This window comes from Giraffa tippelskirchi, chromosome 11, assembly GCF_054371585.1.
Source record: "Giraffa tippelskirchi isolate mGirTip1 chromosome 11, T2T-mGirTip1v1.2.pri, whole genome shotgun sequence".
NCBI lineage: Eukaryota > Metazoa > Chordata > Mammalia > Artiodactyla > Giraffidae > Giraffa > Giraffa tippelskirchi.
Window position 1 is genome coordinate 115,012,311 of NC_137285.1, and position 17,558 is coordinate 115,029,868.

Below are 17,558 nucleotides of genomic sequence, written 5' to 3' on the forward strand. Positions count from 1 at the left end.
AGAGGGACTAACCTAATTCCCATGGCAGTGACCAAATGGGTACTGACCAGGGAGGACACAGGAAGGAACTGTGGAGGAAAAGCAATCATTTCCTCTGGAACTTGGGAGGGACCGAGAAGGGGAAGTTGGGTCTGAGACTCTAAGGAAACAGACTTTAAATTGCTGAAAGAATAGGAGGGCTCTAGAACCTGAGATTGAGGAAGTAAACGATTCTGATGCTCTGAAATGCAATTCTAGCTGTGCAGTGGAGGATGGGGGAAGGGCACAGGGTAGTGAAGACAAGAAGGCACAGAGAGGGAGGGGCAGGGAGGGGCAGGAAGTTGAGGAGGAGAGGGAGGGCAGACAGGGCTTTTTAGGAAGCAGGCAGCTCACCATTATGCTTCAGAGCTGGACCTGGGGGCAAACTGACTGGATACGAACTCCCCCTCCCAGCTGTGAAATCTGGAGCATGTCAGTGAACCCCTCTGCACCTTAATTTCCTTGTTAGTAAGTGAGGATCATAAGAGTATTTCTCTAATGGGACTGACACAAGAATGAAGTGAGGGCTTCCCTGGTGGCTCAGCGGTTAAAAAATCTGCCTGCCAATGCAGGAGACTCAGGTTCGATCCCTGGACCAGGAAGATCCCACATGCTGTGGAACAACTAAGCCTGGGAACCACAACTACTAAGCCTGTGCTCTAGAGCCTGGGAGCCGCAACTACTGAGCCCACGCGTGCACTGCAGCTACTGAAACCTGTGCACCCTAGAGCATGTGCTCCACAGCAAGAGAAGCCACCGCAGTGAGAAGCCCACACACTGCAACAGAGTGTAGCCCCCACCCACTGGCCACAACTAGGAAAAGCCCATATGCAGCAACAAAGACTCAGCACAGCCAAAATTAAAATAAATACATAAATTTTTTTCAAAAAAAAGAATGAAGTGAGTCAGTGTTTACAGAGCACTCACATGGTGCTGGCATGTGAGTGTGAGAGAATAGAGCCACGCAGTCACACAGGGAACCTTGACAAGGTGAGTTGTTGAAAAGCACAGGTCCCATCACTGGAACAAGGATGTGTAACAAAAGAATCCCCTGAGACAGCCTCCTCCCAGAGCATGAACCAGAGGAGGACAGTCTGAGACGAGCCTAGGCTGCACAACACCCCAGACCACAGGAAGGGCTGGTGGTCATCTTGAGTCCAGAGGTATCAAGGGACCCTGGGAAACTGGACTTTGGCTCCAACTCAGGGCACACGATGGCCCCTGTTGAAGAGAGTAATCCTTAGACTGACACGTCAAGATCCAACCCTGAGATGAGAAAGGGTAGGGGGTGGGGGAGGCTTGGATTTTTAGGAAAGGATATTTAGATAATTTCAATGTCATCCACCTCCTCTGATTGGCCCGGAGCATGGGAAACTCTGGCAGGTGAGACCGCTGAACTGCATCTGCGGGGGCAGTCTGAGGACACCTGAAAGCAGTCCCGGAGCCCTCTGGGAACTGAGAGCACATGATGTCAAGGAGTGTCCACGCGTTTCTGTGATAGGATACTTGACAGTTGGTGGAGAATTACGATAGATTTGGCATAACTAGACTCAAAAAGGCATCTGGTTAGAGGTCAGGAAAGCAAAAAGCAGAGACTGAGGCAGGGGTCCCCAAGCAAGCTGATGAAAGATCATGTTAAGAGGGAAGGACTCTAGCAGAGGGTTCTCTGCTAATAAGCATTTTACTAGCAACTTGGGCGATGCTAGGGAAAGCACACTAAACAGGATCCTGAAAGAGCTCAAGGGAAAGGGTTGCACAGAATTTAACACACTGAAATTTAACAGAAATGCTTGTTCTGAATCAGATTGGAGGAGGCTTGCACTTAAATTCTAAAGAACATGTTAAGGACAGGGGAGAAGCAGTTTAGCAATGCCTCATGTTAAATAGATGTGGTCAGGAGAATTCCATGGCGATCCAGTGGTTACGATTATGTAGTGGGTACAGGTTCGATTCTGGGTTAGAGAGCTAAGATTCCGTAAGTCGTGTGGTACAGCCAAAAAAAAAAAAAGATTTTGTCAGGAGTAATGTGAGTCAAAAATGTGAAGTAGCTGCCAGAAAAACTGATGCAATCTTGGGCTACATTAAAAGAAATAGAATGGCCTGAATTAGGGAGGGGATACCTGCCTTCCTCTGCTGTGGTCACACCACACCATGAATACGATAGATGGTCTGGACACTAGACTCGATGTATTAGAAGGATACAGACAAAAATGGAGTTTGTTCAGAGAAGAACTACAGGAAAACACCCGAACCCACATCAAGGGTTGTAAATCTGGAAGAAAACTCAGGAGAGGCCAAGAGGGCTGTCTTTAAGTATCATATTTCACTTATTAGGAGATGTGCATTTTTTTCAGTTACAGAATGTCTGAAAGCAGAATTATCTTATAATACCCTAGCATCTAACAGTCTCTAGGCCAAGAGTGCAGCTGTGGCATAGTTGTCATTGCCTCATTGCCACTATCATATGGAAATTTGACTATTATTCCCAGTGACATGTCTGGACAACTGCAACCCTCAACATTTTAGGAGCCAGAACATTTAAGGACCAATTGAGGAAGAAATGTGAGTCCTAGAAAAAAGAATTCCAAAGACAATAGAGATTAAGAAATACATCACCACTTCACCAGAATATAATATGTCAAAAAAAAAAAAACGAACATATAGATAACTCTGAGTCAAAAAGTGATTTGAGAGATTTGGATTCCGAAAGTGAAGACATTTTCAAAATGCTGTAACTAATTTCTTTTCCTTTTTATGTGGATGCAAGAGTGATGTGGACAAAAAACTTATACCTAAAGTCTAAGAGAATTCTTTCAGTAAATATAAACATTTTAAGTGATAACAAAGTATTATTCTTCAGTTTAACTGGAAGTACTTTTTATTTCTTGCAGGTTCATAAGAGAATGGTATATCTTACAATCAACAATATCACAGATTTGATTTAAAAGACAGTGTCTGGGGACTTCCTTGGTGGTGCAATGGCTAAGACTCTGCAGTCACAATGCAGGGGGCCCAGGTTCAATCCCTGGTCAGGAAACTAGATCCCACATGCTGCAACCAAGAGTTCATGTGCCACTAAAGATTCTGTATGCCACAACTAAAAAAGATCGCATATGCCACAACTAAAAAAAAAAATCCTCTAGCCGCAATGAAGACCTGGTACAGCCAAATAAATATTAAAAAAAAAAAAAAAAAGTATCTGAAGAGCTTTCAAGTGGAAGAGACTTCAGTATCCTTCTCTAGGATTCCAAGGAGGAAGAACTAGGCCCAGATGCCAGAAGCTATAGGGAGCCAGTAGCGGGTATAGGAGGTACTGTCCAAAGATGGAATAGGTCACCTCATAGGTGAAACCCAGGCTGGAGCACACTGGGGAAATCAAGCACCCATGTGACAGCCCTGTGGTCCCAAGGTCTGACTGAGAAAACTCACCACAAAGAGAAAGGCAACTCCTCTTTCTTTGTTACCCACCTATGTGCTTAGCTCAGTTATTCTCTTAAAAAGTCACCATTTAAAGATAAAAGCCATTTAGGAAACAGCACTGAATGGGGGATCTGAAGCAAAGTGGAACATGGCCTGCAACTGTACTCTCAGACTCCGGTGGGCCAGCTGGGGGCCACTTACATGCCTGCTATGTGCCAGGCGTGTGCCAGGTGTGCTACATACACTGCCCCAGTTAATCCTCACGGCCCCCTGTGAGACAAGCACTGTCACCCCCACCTTACAGAAGAGAAACCTGACACTCAGAGAAAGTCAGTGGCTTTACCAAGGTGTTACTGCCACTCTGAAAGCCGTGGTCAGTTTGTGACAACATGCTTCAAATAGAGGGACCTCCAAAAGTTTTGACTGGCAGAATGAATGGAGTGCTCAGCTGAGCAATCAATGGATGAACCAACTTGGCCTCATATTGGCAGCACAGATGCTAGGAGAACAAAGAAAGAGGAAAGCTGTCTCAGCGTTCCATCCCCACCCTCTATCAGAAGCTCCCACAAGCACAAAACTCTTGCCATTTGCTCGCTGCTGAAGCAATTTATTCCAACACATAAAGCAAGAGTGTTTCTGAGACGTCTATGGCAGAGAACAGGTGCCAGCAGCTCTGCTCAAATGTCAAAGCTATAAGCACACCAGGTTGCCATGCCTCCCACCTGCCAGGTTAACACTGGAGCAGGCAGAAGCTGAGCTCAGATTTTGTCCCCTCCCAGGGCCAGGATGTCCAGAGGGCTGGAGAGTCAGCCAACTCCCCGTCCTATGTGTTCCAGTTGCCTGGAGACATCCAGTCCAGTCCCAGGCCGGCCGGCCAGCAGGCCCAGGCTTCCTCCTCCACTGGGGAGATCAACTCAAAGTGTGCCAGATACCAGAGCAGTACCCACCTGAAGGGGATAGTCAGGGGCTCATGAGACCATAAAAGGGGGAGAATCAAGTCATTTCTGATGATGACCCACAGTGCTCCGTGAGCAGGTAACATCTGTAGAAATGATTCTAATGAAGGAGGAGGCAATCATGGTCCTTGCCCAGTCCAGCTTTGCTGCCTCAGCCATGTGCAGTCATGTAACACCTTCTCTTAATCCATGGGTACCCATTTCCAGGGGTTCAGCACCCATGACTCCCCTATGCATCCCCCTCAGGCTGACCCTGAGGGAGGAGACCTCCTGTAGTGAGGTGGTGAAAAATAAGGGCAATTACTATGGTTTTACAGAAGACAGAGCCAATGAAGCACAGAACAGGCACACTGGAGAGCACAGAAAGTGATAGATGTCCCATATTCTAAGACCCTAACTGAGGCATTCCAAATGGGCTGCCTTTCTGATCAACTGAAAGATGGGGCTTGCCCATACTGACCCCCTTCACACAGAAGATGGTGACGCAAAAGCACAGACAAGGCCTTAGTCGGGCCCAGCCTTAAGCACCCCTCAACCCTTCTGTTCCCCAACCCCCACGACAATCTGGTCAGAGTACCTGTCCAGCACATGCAGAGCAGTGCAGACCTCCTAACAGATTCCCCACCCCTGATTCTCACATGAGCTTAACTTGCACAACCTGATCTGCCTGAAGGAGCACTCTGACCATCCTTCTCCAATGGCTGCCACTGCCTTCAGGGTTAGGGCCATACTCACCCCTTTCACCAGTACTCAAGGCTAGCCTGATTCCAGCCTCAGCTTCCACAGTTCCCCCAGGCAGCCCCCACATTTCTACCACGTGACATTCTGAACATACCCTTATGTTTCCGCATCTCTTTGTGCTCTACCTCTCCCCATCTCTGCCTATGGAAATCCTATCTTTCAAGACCCATCTCAATGACCAACTGCCACCTTCTCCAGGAGGTCTCCCCTGACTCCCTCACACTGCGACTGTCTAATGCAACATTCCAAACTCTTATCTTGATGTGTGGGCATCTGTGGGCTTGTCTAAGGCACCTCCCTCCACATGTTAGATGAAAGCTCTGCTTCTGTCATTCAGCACAGTACCCCTCGGTGTGGGAGCTGAATACCAAGATCTAAGGAGTGTGGGTCACCATGCTCCATGTCAGCCCAGAGAGCACCCTATTTACAGTCCTTTTGATTCCCTCCTCCACCTACTTCTAGCTGACTCATTCCCCATTCTCTAAAGGTTTAGCTCTCAGCTCACAGTTAATTGGAGATAAACTAATCAACATAGATCCTTCCTAGTTAAATTCTATATTTTTAACAAAGGCCCTTTTGGAGACAAGGGCTGAAGACAAAGGTGGGAATTTTAGGCCCCAGAACTCTGGGGGCAGTAGTTCTGATAAGAGAAGATGTTGCACCAAACCACTGTGCAAGCCAGTGCTACCAGGGTGCTAAATTGTTTCAGTCGTGTCTGACTTCTTGCTGGCCCATTGGACTGGAGCCCGCTGGGCTCCTCTATCCATGGGATTCTCCAGGCAAGAATACTGGAGTGGGTCGCCATGCCCTCCTCCAAGGGATCTTCCCTACCCAAAGATTGGAAGCTTATCTCTTGTGTCTCCTGCATTGGCAGACAGGATCTTTACCACTAGTGCCACCTGGGAAGCCCCAATTCAAAGCACAAGAGACCTGCTAGAAAGGGGAGGTGCAGCTTGGTGCTGCAAAAGGGAAGGCCAAATCCAAGTATGCTGCCCGAGCCTGGTCACAGGCTCACAGCCTGACAGAAATGGAGGATGGAGAACAGACTCTGACCTGGCTAGGTGACCTTTAGCCAGGAACCACACATTCTGGCCCCCACTCAGTATCAAGAAACCTTGATACTTCCCTGGCAGTCCAATGGTTAAGACTCCATGATTCCACTGAAGGGGGTGTGGTTTCCCTCCCTGGTTGGGGAACTTAGATCCCACATGCTGCAAAGTACAGCCAAAAAAACTCGATTAAACAAACAAAAATACAAGAAGCCTCTGAGCCTCAGTTTCCCCATAGGTAAAAAAAAAAAAAAAAAAACAAGGTGGCAGGAGTGATAATCTCAGAGGTCCCTTCCAATCTGACATCTCAAGTTTCTGTGACTCATAGGCTCTACTCATCCTCCCTCCTGAGAGGTCAGTATCATTTGAAAATACCTGCTTCCACTCCCCCCTTACCTTGAGCCCCACCTGAGTCCAAACGGAAAGCTAAGGCTAAAGATCTCCCAGCCAATCAGCAGGCAGCATTCAGCAGGCAGGCCCCTCTCAGCATAGGGAGAAGAAAGGGGCAGAAGCAGGGGAAGATGTTGGTTTCTATGGACATACAAATGCTACTCTCTCTTACTCCATTTGTCCCAGCCCAGAAAGACAGTCAGCTGATTGCCTTTGCTTCCCTGACCTACCTTTTTAAGAGATTACCACTGCCTGCCAAATGTAAGTGCTGCCCTAAAATCAGGACATATAAGGTCTCTCTGCCTGGATCTGAAGGGTTTCAAAATGGGTAGAGTGAGCGTGATGAAGAATGAAACTTCTAGGCCATGGTGTGCAGACCTGCCAATTAAAGTTCTTTAAAAATAGCCTCTTTCTTCTCTTATGCTGAAGATAAAGATGAAGTTTCAGCAATAAACAGACATCTGCTGGAGCTTCTGAAGATTACAGCATAAACACCCCCAGAGAACAGCCATAAACAGCACAGAGCTTTCTCCAGGCGCCTGCAGCCTCCTGCTCACCAACAGTAGGGGAGAGGTGAGGGCATGGAGGGACCGAGCACCGTGGTGTTCAGAGGCTGGGGAGGACACAGCAGGAAGAGGTTAGTGGGGAGAGCCCAACTTGGCAGAAAATGGAGAACTGGCTGCCATCTGCAGGGAAATAAAAGCTCAGGGATCCACCAAGAAAATTTCCAGGAAGCCATCCAGAGGATTCCATGCCAGTGTCATTCATTCTGAAAATGGGTCACTCCTTACAAGTGGAAAAAAACTGACAGTTTTGAGTGCCTACCTAAGTGGGGCACGTCACAAATATTTTATTTCTACATCAATTCCCTGAGTTTGGTGTGATTACCTCTTTTTTTTTTTACAGACTTAAAAAGTTTTTTACAGACTTTTTTTTTTTACAGACTATGGTTCGTTGATGCCCAAGGCCACATGGCTCCGATTCAAACCCAGGTCTGTCTTAGCATATTTGTTTGTCTTTGCCTCTGTCACCTGCACCCAGAATGTGCTCCTGAGGTTTATTCTCAGTGTCTAGACTCTGCACCCACAAATCCAACCCAAGGAGGGTCCTAAATGGGAGAGGTGACAGAGCAGGGTAGAAGGGCAGGAGTCAAGCCATGCCTGGCTAATTCAGATAACTGCTGAGTCTCGGCAGCCCCGCGGGTCCTATGGTTTTCCTATGGTGGCTTCCCAGCCTGAGAGAGGAGTGAAGAGGGGAACAGGCACAAATATATGCCTAGACTATCTGGAAGGAGCCACAGGAGACTGGGGATAGCAATGCCACTGAGGAAGAGAACTGAGGACTGGAGGACGGCTTTGCATTGAATTCTCTTTGTACTGAGTGAAATATGTTACCACATACCCATATATGTGTGGAGTGAATAGCCTCATCTGTGTGGGGGGTGGTGAATGTCATGTATCCAGGTATGTAGGGGGGAGGCTGGGTGAGCACCACCATCTAGGCATGTGTGTGTGGAGGTGAGTAGCATCACTTGTGTGGTATGTGTGTGTGTGTATACGTGGGCCAGGGGAGGGTGAGTACCATTATCCATGCACAGGGTGGGGGAAGGGTGAATCTTTTTTTTTTTTTTGGCCGCACCATGCAGTTTGTGGGCTCTTAGTTCTCCCACCAGGGATTGAACCTGGGTCCTTGGCAATGAAAGTGCCGAGTCCTAACCACTAGACCAGCAAGGAATTCCCATGGGTGAGTCATTTTTAAGAGAGCCCAAGATGTCAGGTACAAGGTAACAGACACGCCCAAGCTGGAGATAGTGACCTGGACCAAGCAGTGAGTCCTGGGTCCCCTGGTCGCAGCAAGCCTGGAATCCAGAAGAATCTTCCTCCCTCCCTCACAACAGTAACTTGTTGCAAACCCAGGCAGATGGCCTGAAGCCCTCTGAGCATGAACCCCTTGGTCTCCAAGGCCACAACCAGTTGCATGATCCACCATGACATCCCCTGAGGAAAGAGATTGACTGAATCCTCTCCTCGAGGGTCTGGAGAGAGGCCTCCCTGACTCCCCTGCTTAATCCTCTTTTCTGTCCCTTTCTTCCACTATCGGATTTCTCACCCTTCCAAGCAGAGAGCTCCTGTTATCACCTTTGTATTCCGTTGTGCAAAAGCCCAGCCGTCCTGACATGCGGAGTCATCAGCGCCCCAACTTTTACAGCAGCCGTGAACTCCACAGGCCACACCTCAACCCCCCATGCTGCTCCCCTGAGACGAAGCTGTCCTACAGAAGGGCTCAGCAGCTCTGCCAGGCCCCCAGCAGCTTTCCTTGGTGATCAGAACGTCCAAGCGAATTTTCCCCAGGCACTTCTTCATCCTCCCCTACACTTCATTCTCCTGGCCCTGGCACAAGTTAAACCCTGAGATCCTGCAACTCTTCACCATATACAGTCAGTTCTCAGATCAGTAGCCAAGGCCAACCATTCAGAGTCACCAGAGCCAAGAAGTAGTTTCCACATCTTAACACATTGATACTACGGTGCAGGACAAGATGTTCTTAGACGCACTCTCTGTCTCTGTCCTGGTTGGGTTTCTGCACTGGGTGTGTCAGGAGCTCCAGCCTACAAATGTTCCATTAAACCTGCTGTTGTAGCAGTTCAGGGTTCAGGGGCCGCCGGCCAACCCTTTGCTATCCTACCTTACTGCCTTTAGAAAGGACATCGGCACTAGACATCCTCCACTACACAGGAAAGGGAAAACCTGAGCCCCAAACCAGAAGGAAGCAAGTCCCTGCTTTGACCTCTGTATTCCCCAAAGAGAAAGCTGACCGAGCCTTGGAAGGAATATAACAGCAGCAAGGTCTCTGGACACCACCAGGAGAAGAGGGGTTCAGATAGGGAGGGACAGGGAAATTGCTCTGACTCTCGGGGGAGAGAAACACCAGCACAAGTACAGAAGACACTAAAATCCCAGCCCTACAAACACCACACCATCCACACACAAACACACACAACTCACTGCCAGCCACCAGGGAGACACACAGGTTTTCTTGGGATAAACTGTAGTAATATTTAGAGCAACTGCATTTCAGAAACGATACAATATCTAGTACCAGACTTCCCCAGTGGCTCAGTGGTAAAGAATCCACCTGCAGTGCAGGAGATGTGGGTTCGATCCCTGGGGTGGGAAGAACCCCTGGAGAAGGAAATGGCAACCAACTTCAGTATTCTTGCCTGGGAAAACCCTGGACAGAGGAGCCTGGCAGGCTACAGTCCATGGGGTCTCAAAAGAGTCAGACACGACTTAGTGACTAAACCACCACCACCATACCTGGTATTCACAACCGGCTCTTCCTCTGGGACACAGGGATGGACACTTCCTCAACAGCTGGCAGAGAAGGTAAGCATCTCAAAAATCACACTCCACTGTGACCCAGCCCTGAGATGAAGGTTTGTTTGTGACTAGAGTGCCCATGTCCCCATCACCCCCACTAACTCTGAGTTCAGAGACAAGATGATCAGGGCTTGAGAAGGAGGAGCCTTATCAGCGCAGAGCAGCTGTGCTTTCTACCTCGGAGGAGGTGGCAGGGAGGAAAACAGAAAGTGGTGGAGGGAGGGGTCAGGGCCCCCTGAAGTGAGGTGAGTGGGGCATCTGGCCATCAGGTACTTTCCCAAGGGGACGAGACAGGCCATCTGAGCCTGAAGCTTTGCCCTGCCTGCTTTTTCTTAACGCACTATGTTATTCTGTCTTCCTTTGATATCTCCAACTCCCTGAATAAAAAAAAAAAATCAAAATCAAGAGCCTACCATGAGAATGACTTCATTCTGAGGAAACCAAAATGAAATTCTCATGAAAGAAAGGGAGATGATACAATGGGAAAGAGGGTCAGGCTCCATGGATTCCACGGCTTCCTGTCTCCACAGCTCCAGCTTTCTTAGGTACGGGAATTCCCTGGTGGTTGGCACTTTCACTGTACGGGTCTGGGTTCCATCCTTGGTCGGGGAACTAAGATCCTGCAAACTATGCGGTGAGGCCAAACATTAAAAAATGTAAATAAAAACACAGATATATTCTTTAAAATAATGTCAAAAAATTAAATAGGCAAATATCAAAATCCCAATGGGTATAGGAACCTATCCACACATAAAACTGGGCTGAGTACATGTATAATCTTGTTTACCTATGCAAATCAGTTGAAGGAAGTTCTCTTTTTTAAGAGGAAAAATATCCCCAAATATTTTGATTTTCCATTAGAACAATAAAACATTTTTATTATAAAAATTTTAGAAAAATGCTGAGAAATATACAAGAAAAAGTTAACTCTATCCCCACCATACAGAGAGAAAAACAACATTCTCTTATACTTAATGGCTAGTGGAAAGGCCTGTTTATGTTTGAGGAGGAGGAGGAAAAAAAGAAAAAAGCCTCCTCATTTAGGGGCTATTTGCAGAGAAAGGTCTTTGCTGGGTGGGTCAGAAGATGGCTATCAGAGAGCCCAGCACCTTGGAGAGATCTGATAAGGAATCCAGGTGTGAAGCGTGTTATCTGGGGAGGGAACACTCTTCTTCCTTCTAGCTGAGCCTCTGGTCTCCTTCATTAGGACGCCTACAAAGGTGCTGATGGTGATACTATCTCTTCACCATAAATTCAGACCAGACACTGAAAGGTTATAAGTGTATGTTTTCTGTCATGGTCTGTCAGTTGCAGACGGATAATGATTTGAGAAGAGCCCACACCTTACCCAGGTATGAAGCCAGACAGAGAAGGCTCCCGAAGGCACAAGGCAAGAATCTTGCACTGCCCAGAGAGAGGTGAACGGCTTTCTCTGGGCAGCCCAAGGCCAAATGCCTGACTCCTAATGTGGTAATCCCTGTGGCTGCATAAGTCAGGATTCAGAGCTTGGACAGAAATGATCTCAGTCCCTGTCAGCCCCACGTGTGATTTGGGGAGGCCAGCTGCTGATTAGGGCACCTCGGCAGCTGCCTGGGCTCCCCACACTGCAAACCAGAGCGCCAGAGAGCATGGCAAATAGTTCTCCTATTGTTTCAGGATGTTTACAGGCTGACGCTTGCAGAGGAAATATCCACACGCGAGCAAGTCATCTTTTTTTTAAAAAAAAACTCTTATCTAAACATATGCACAGGCAGTCACACAAACCCACCACAGGATTCATTCATTCAATATGCATTTCCTGAGTGGCTACAACATCGCTGGGCAGATGCTCACCACACCCCTGCCCCATCCCAGAGACAGCACTGGGGGTCCAACAGAGCACAAAAGCAGACTCGAGCATCAAAGGGTTCGCTGTCCAGTGGGAGATTTAAAAACGGAGGGTAACGGGTAACGGCTGGATAAAAGCAGAAGTGCCGCAGAGGGGGTGGTGCTCCAGACTAAAGTAGGCGTAAAAGGACCAACAACCAAATGCAGCACACAGACTTTATTTGGATCGTGATTTGAACAAACTCGTGATGAAGGTCACTTCATCTGAATATATACAGATGTGACCAAAGAGTTACTGTTAATTCTGCTACATGCAATAATAGTGATGTGGTCATGAAAGAACCTTCTTTTTAAAATAGATAGGGAAGAAAAAAAGAGAAAGAGATGAAGCCAGTCTGGCATGATCTTGGTTGCTGAAGCTGGATAATGAGTATTTGGGGCTCATTATACTATTCTATTTTTGTGCCTGAAAATGTTAATGACTGAGGGGTTGGGGACTGCACTGCGCAGTTTGTGGGATCTTAGTTTTCCGACCAGGGATAGAACCCAGGCCCTTGCAGAGAAGTGCCCAGTCCTAACTATTGGACCTCCATAAATATGCCATGTTTATGAGCATTTGAAATGCCATTTCATAATGGGGTGGAAAGAAATGTTCACAAATAATTACAACATAAGCTGGGAAATCATAAGCACAACAGAGGTCTGTACACACCAAGCCTCCAAAGTTTAGATGATGGCCACAGCTTTTTCCTGTTTCTCTTAGCATTGAATTCACCATGCAGACCTCATTCATGCAGATGGAGACAGAGTCCTAGTTTGGTCATGCTCTAGGCTTGTAATTAGAGGTAAGTCCCTGAACCTCAGTTTCCTCATCTGTAAAATGGGAATAACCTTACATACTTTTTCAGAGGGCTACTGTGAGGATCAAATGATACAAAGAATGAAAAATCCCAGCATGATATACAGTGTTCCCTTTTCTGGTTCTTTAAACAACAGAGACTCTCTAGCCCTGGAAAGGCCTCAAAGATTGACAACGTTCAACCCAAATCTTCTTGCATCTAACCCCACTCCTCCTGGCAGAGACAAGGCTCTCCCCCAAGAAGGTAGGACCTCAGTAGTAGGGAGTGAAAGGAACAGGGCCCATGACTGGGAGGCACACCCAGATGGGTGTGGACGTGGGTGGAGAAAAGAGAGACACATCCCAATCACAGGCAGAGAGGGATTACTCAGTGCTCCTGTGCTCCTTAAAGTTCCTGGGAATAGGCCTCCAATGACCAAACCACAACCAGCCTTAGTCGATAAGCTGATTTATACTAAGGTGTAACTAATTGGTATTAGGCTAATCACAATTTTCTTTCGGAAGAGAAGGATGAGCAGAAAGCCAGCCCTGGGCCTGAAGAAGGAAAGAGGCAGTGATTTCATTTTTTATAAACATAAACTCCAACTGTAGATCTCAGTCATCTTACAATCACAGCTAGTGTACCTCAATATCTGCCCTCCCTCCTAAAAAAAACAAAATAAAACTAGAATCGGTCCTAAAGTAGAAATTATTGCAAATAGTAGTCCTTCTAAATCATTGCAGAAGCCAGCTCTCAGAGGTAGGTTCAAGTCAACGGCAGAGGCAGCCTTCCCCCTCAAATACCACCCAGACTCCAACAATCAACCCCTCCCCCTCACAGCATGACCAACACCTGCCATCACCCTTGAAGGACAGGGTGGGCAAGGCGTCTGCAGGTTGAACAACTTGGCTAACCTGGGTCAGTTCAAGTGCTCTGCTTAAAAAAAAAAAAAGCACCCAGGGGACTTCCCTGGCAGTCCAGTGGTTAAGACTTCGCCTTCCAAGGCAGGGCGTGCGGGTCTGATCCCTGGTCGGGGAGCTAAGATCTCACATGTCTTGTGGCCCAAAAAACTAAAACAAACAAAAGCAATATTGTAACAAATTCAATAATGACTTTAAAAAATGGTCCACATCAAAATAAATAAATAAGAAGAAGCACCCTCAGGATCTTTGGACAGAATCTTTTCAGAGGCCAGGAGCCTACAACAGAGCACACCCACTCTTCACAGCCATGAAGAGCTCCTCACAGCAGGCAGAGCCCTGGACCTGAGCTCTGGCAGTCTGTTTCAAATCCTGGCTATGCCACTTTCTATGTGACCTTGGGCACTTACCCTACCTGAGTCTGTTTCCCCATCTCTAAAATGAGGAGGGCAAACCTCTCAGAGTTTTTTAATTACCGTGAAATTGGCCGCAAAAGTGCCACAAGGCAAGACCCGTTCCTCAGTAGGCACTTAATAAAACCATCTTCTCTCTACCTGAAGGCCAGTTCTTACTGCAATAAGAGCTTCCACAGCATCATGTGGGGCTGCCCTGGAGACCTGAGCCCCCCTTGGGTCCCCTTCCCCTGGGAAAGGGACAGGAACAGAGCTGGCCTGGAGACCCAGGGGACCAGAGCACCCAGGCAAGCAAACATCTTAGGGCCAACCAGATGCTGACTTTTCCCACCAGGCCGCCCAGAAGGCAACTGGTTGGGACTTCATCCTTCAGGGACACCACCGAAGACTGTAGTGACAGAAAGAGGTCCCCACACTGCTTAAGATCCCAGAAGGGCCCGATGTGCCTCCAAATAAAAGCTCTTTGGCTTTAGAATAAACAATGTGGAAGGAGATGCACGTTTACTCTGGTTTCAACACGCCTCCTCTTCATCCAGAAAAGGCCGTTCCCAGTTCTGCCGAAAGGCTGGCCTAGGATAAAGTTAACCCCACCTGTCCCAACTTGGAAGTCAAGCGCAGGATAAAGTTAACCCCACCTGCCCCGGCCTGAAAGTCAAGTCAGCGGGCACTTTTACCCGGGGCCAGTCCGCCAGGGCAAGCCCGGCGGGGGTGCTCCGGCGCCTGGGGTGAGTGCGTGCTGCTGGGGGAGCGAGGTTCAGAAAAAGACAGCTCCACGGCCCCTCGAGCCACCGTCCCAGACTCAGTCCCAGCCCGCAGGCGACCAGGCCACCGACATTTGGCCCAACTTAACTTCCTGTTGTTAAGGAGGGAGGGGAACCCGGCTGGGGTGTGGGGTGCGCCCAGCGAAACGCCGGGAAAGAACGTGACCGGCTAGGAGCCCAAATCGTGGGAAGATAAGTTTGGGGATGATCTTCTGCCCCGGTGGCAGGCGGTACTGCTGGCGCGTCGCTCCCACTCCGTGTCGACGTTTGGGTATTTTCTAGGCTTAGAATTGAAGAATTTGGGTGTTGTGGGGCGGAGTAAGAGGTAGTCCGAGGTACAGCGTTCTAATAGATTCAGAGAGCGATTGGGTTACGCCGGCCTCCCTGGGCAGCGCCACTTGCTCGCTGGGCGCCCCGCGGGGAAGGTCTGAGGCGGGAGATGCTGCCGCCGCACCTGACCCTCCCCGGCACCAGCCAGGGCGCAGAGTCCAGGCTCGGCTACCAAGGTCCCCGCCCGCTCTTCCTGGAACCCCGCTCTCCCCTTCCCTCCTGTTCCCCCTACCTTCTTACCGAGAGCGGCGCCGGCCGCCGAACCTCGAGTCCAGCCTCTATGCTCGCCCAGGGCCGCGGGCGCAGTGGTCAGGACCCGGAGGCCGCCTGCCGAACTGTGAGCAAGCTAGGCGCAGGCTTAGCCGGGCGAGCGCCTGCGGTTCTGCGCCTTGCGGCGGACAGGACCGGGAGACGCCCCCATCTGCAACGAGACCAATGACAGGGCCACCGGCGGCGCAGCCCCGCCCCCAGGTCGAGGCCCGTAGCCAATGGTAGCGCGTCGCGGAGCCCACCCCCACCCCCGCTCTCCACCCGCCCCGCCCCTGGGGGGCCAGCTGTCACCGCGGCAGCCGCGGGCGCACGTGGGCTGTAGCCCGGCCCTTGAGTAGGGAGCAGCCCGGCGCTCCCACCGAGATCAGTGCAATTCTGAGACCAGTAGAGGGCCGATGGGGACAAGGCGTGGTGGTGCTGCTAGATGAAAACCCCGGTGCGGGTATCCAAATGTCAAGAGAGAGGCAAGGGCTGGGCTTCACGCTCTTTGGCCTAAGAAGCTGGAAAGCAACCCTCGGTGTCCCCTTTTGGACGTTGGGGAGCAGCATACCACTTCTAGTACCGGCCGTGGCCCTTCCTTCTTGCTTTGCTTTTTGACCACTCTGGGCTTCAGCAAACCCCTGCTAGCAATAGGCCCTTCCCCTCACCTGGACTGGCCTTAGAATAAAACTGGTGCACAGAGAGGATGTGGTGCAGATCACCTGTCCAGTTCAGTTCAGTTCAGTCACTCAGTCGTGTCCAGCTCTTTGCGACTCCATGGACTGCAGCACGCCAGGCCTCCCTGTCCAACACCAACTCCCAGAATTTACTCAAACTCATGTCCATTGAGTCGGTGATGCTATCTAACCACCTGATCCTCTGTCATCCCCTTCTCCTGCCTTCAATCTTTCCCAGCATCAGTGTCTTTTCCAATTAGTCAGTTCTTCGCATCAGGTGGTCAAAGTATTGGAGTTTCAGCTTCAGCATCAGTCCTTCCAGTGAAAATTCAGGACTGATTTCCTTTAGAATGGACTAGTTGGATCTCCTTGCAGTCCAAGGGACTCTCAAGAGTCTTCTCCAACACCACAGTTCAAAAGCATCAATTCTTTGGCCCTCACCTTTCTTTATAGTCCAACTCTCACATCCTGGGAGGCTGCAGTCCATGGGGTCACTAAGAGTTGGACACAACTAAGCGACTTCACTTTCACTTTTCACTTTCATGTATTGGAGAAGGAAATGGCAACCCACTCTGGTATTCTTGCCTGGAGAATCCCAGGGATGGGGGAGACTGGTGGGCTGCCATCTATGGGGTCTCACAGAGTTGGACATGACTGAAGCGACTTAGCAGCAGCAGCAGCAGCTCACATCCATACTTGACTATGAGAAAAACCATAGCTTTGACTAGACAGACCTTTGTTGGCAAAGTAATGTCTCTGCCTTTTAATATGCTATCTAGGTTGGTCATAGCTTTTCTTCCAGGGAGCAAGCGTCTTTTAATTTCATGGCTTCAGTCACTATCTGCAGTGATTTTGGAGCCCCCAAAAATAAAGTCTGTCACTGTTTCCATTGTTTCCTCATCTATTTGCCATGAAGTGATGGGACCGGATGCCATGATCTTAGTTTTCTGAATGCTGAGTTTTATACCAACTTTTTCACTCTCCTCTTTCACTTTCTTCAAGAGGCTCTTTAGTTTTTCTTCACTTTCTGCCATAAGGGTGGTGTCATCTGCATATCTAGGTTATTGATATTGCATATCTGAGCTTATTGATATTTCTCCCAACAATCTTGATTCCAGCTTGAGCTTCATCAAGCCCGGCATTATGCATGATGTACTCTGCATATAAGTTGAATAAACAGGGTGACAATATAAATAAGCAGGGTGATAATATACAGCCTTGATGTACTCCTTTCCTGATTTGGAACCAGTCTGTTGTTCCATGTCCAGTTCTAACTGTTGCTTCTTGACCTGCATACAGATTTCTCAAGAGGCAGGTCAAGTGGTCTGGTATTCCCATCTCTTGAAGAATTTTCTACAGTTTTTTGTGATCCACACAGTCAAAGGCTTTGGCATAGTCAATAAAGCAGAAGTAGATGTTTTTCTGGAACTCTCTTGCTTTTTCGATGATCCAACAGATGTTGGCAATTTGATCTCTGGTTCCTCTGCCTTTTCTAAATCCAGCTTGAACATCTGGAAGTTCATGGTTCACGTATTGTTGAAGCTTGGCTTGGAGAATTTTGAGTATTACTTTGCTAGCATGTAAAATG

General features: G+C 48.7%; 1 protein-coding gene across 30 annotated transcripts in view; it reads right to left on the bottom strand.

Annotated features, from left to right (window-relative positions):
• The window catches only part of MICAL2 (microtubule associated monooxygenase, calponin and LIM domain containing 2), a 237,285-nt gene extending 221,855 nt beyond the window's left edge, over positions 1 to 15,430 (bottom strand). For 27 of the 30 annotated variants that reach the window (XR_014069144.1, XR_014069145.1, XR_014069143.1 and 24 more), the window contains exon 1: positions 15,285 to 15,430. The gene's annotated coding sequence lies outside the window, so the exon portion shown is untranslated. Of the gene's footprint in view, positions 1 to 15,276 lie in introns of all 30 variants that reach the window. The other 3 variants (XM_081543152.1, XM_081543149.1, XM_081543155.1) reach the window with 1 other exon arrangement.
• Positions 15,431 to 17,558: the final 2,128 nt, after the last annotated feature.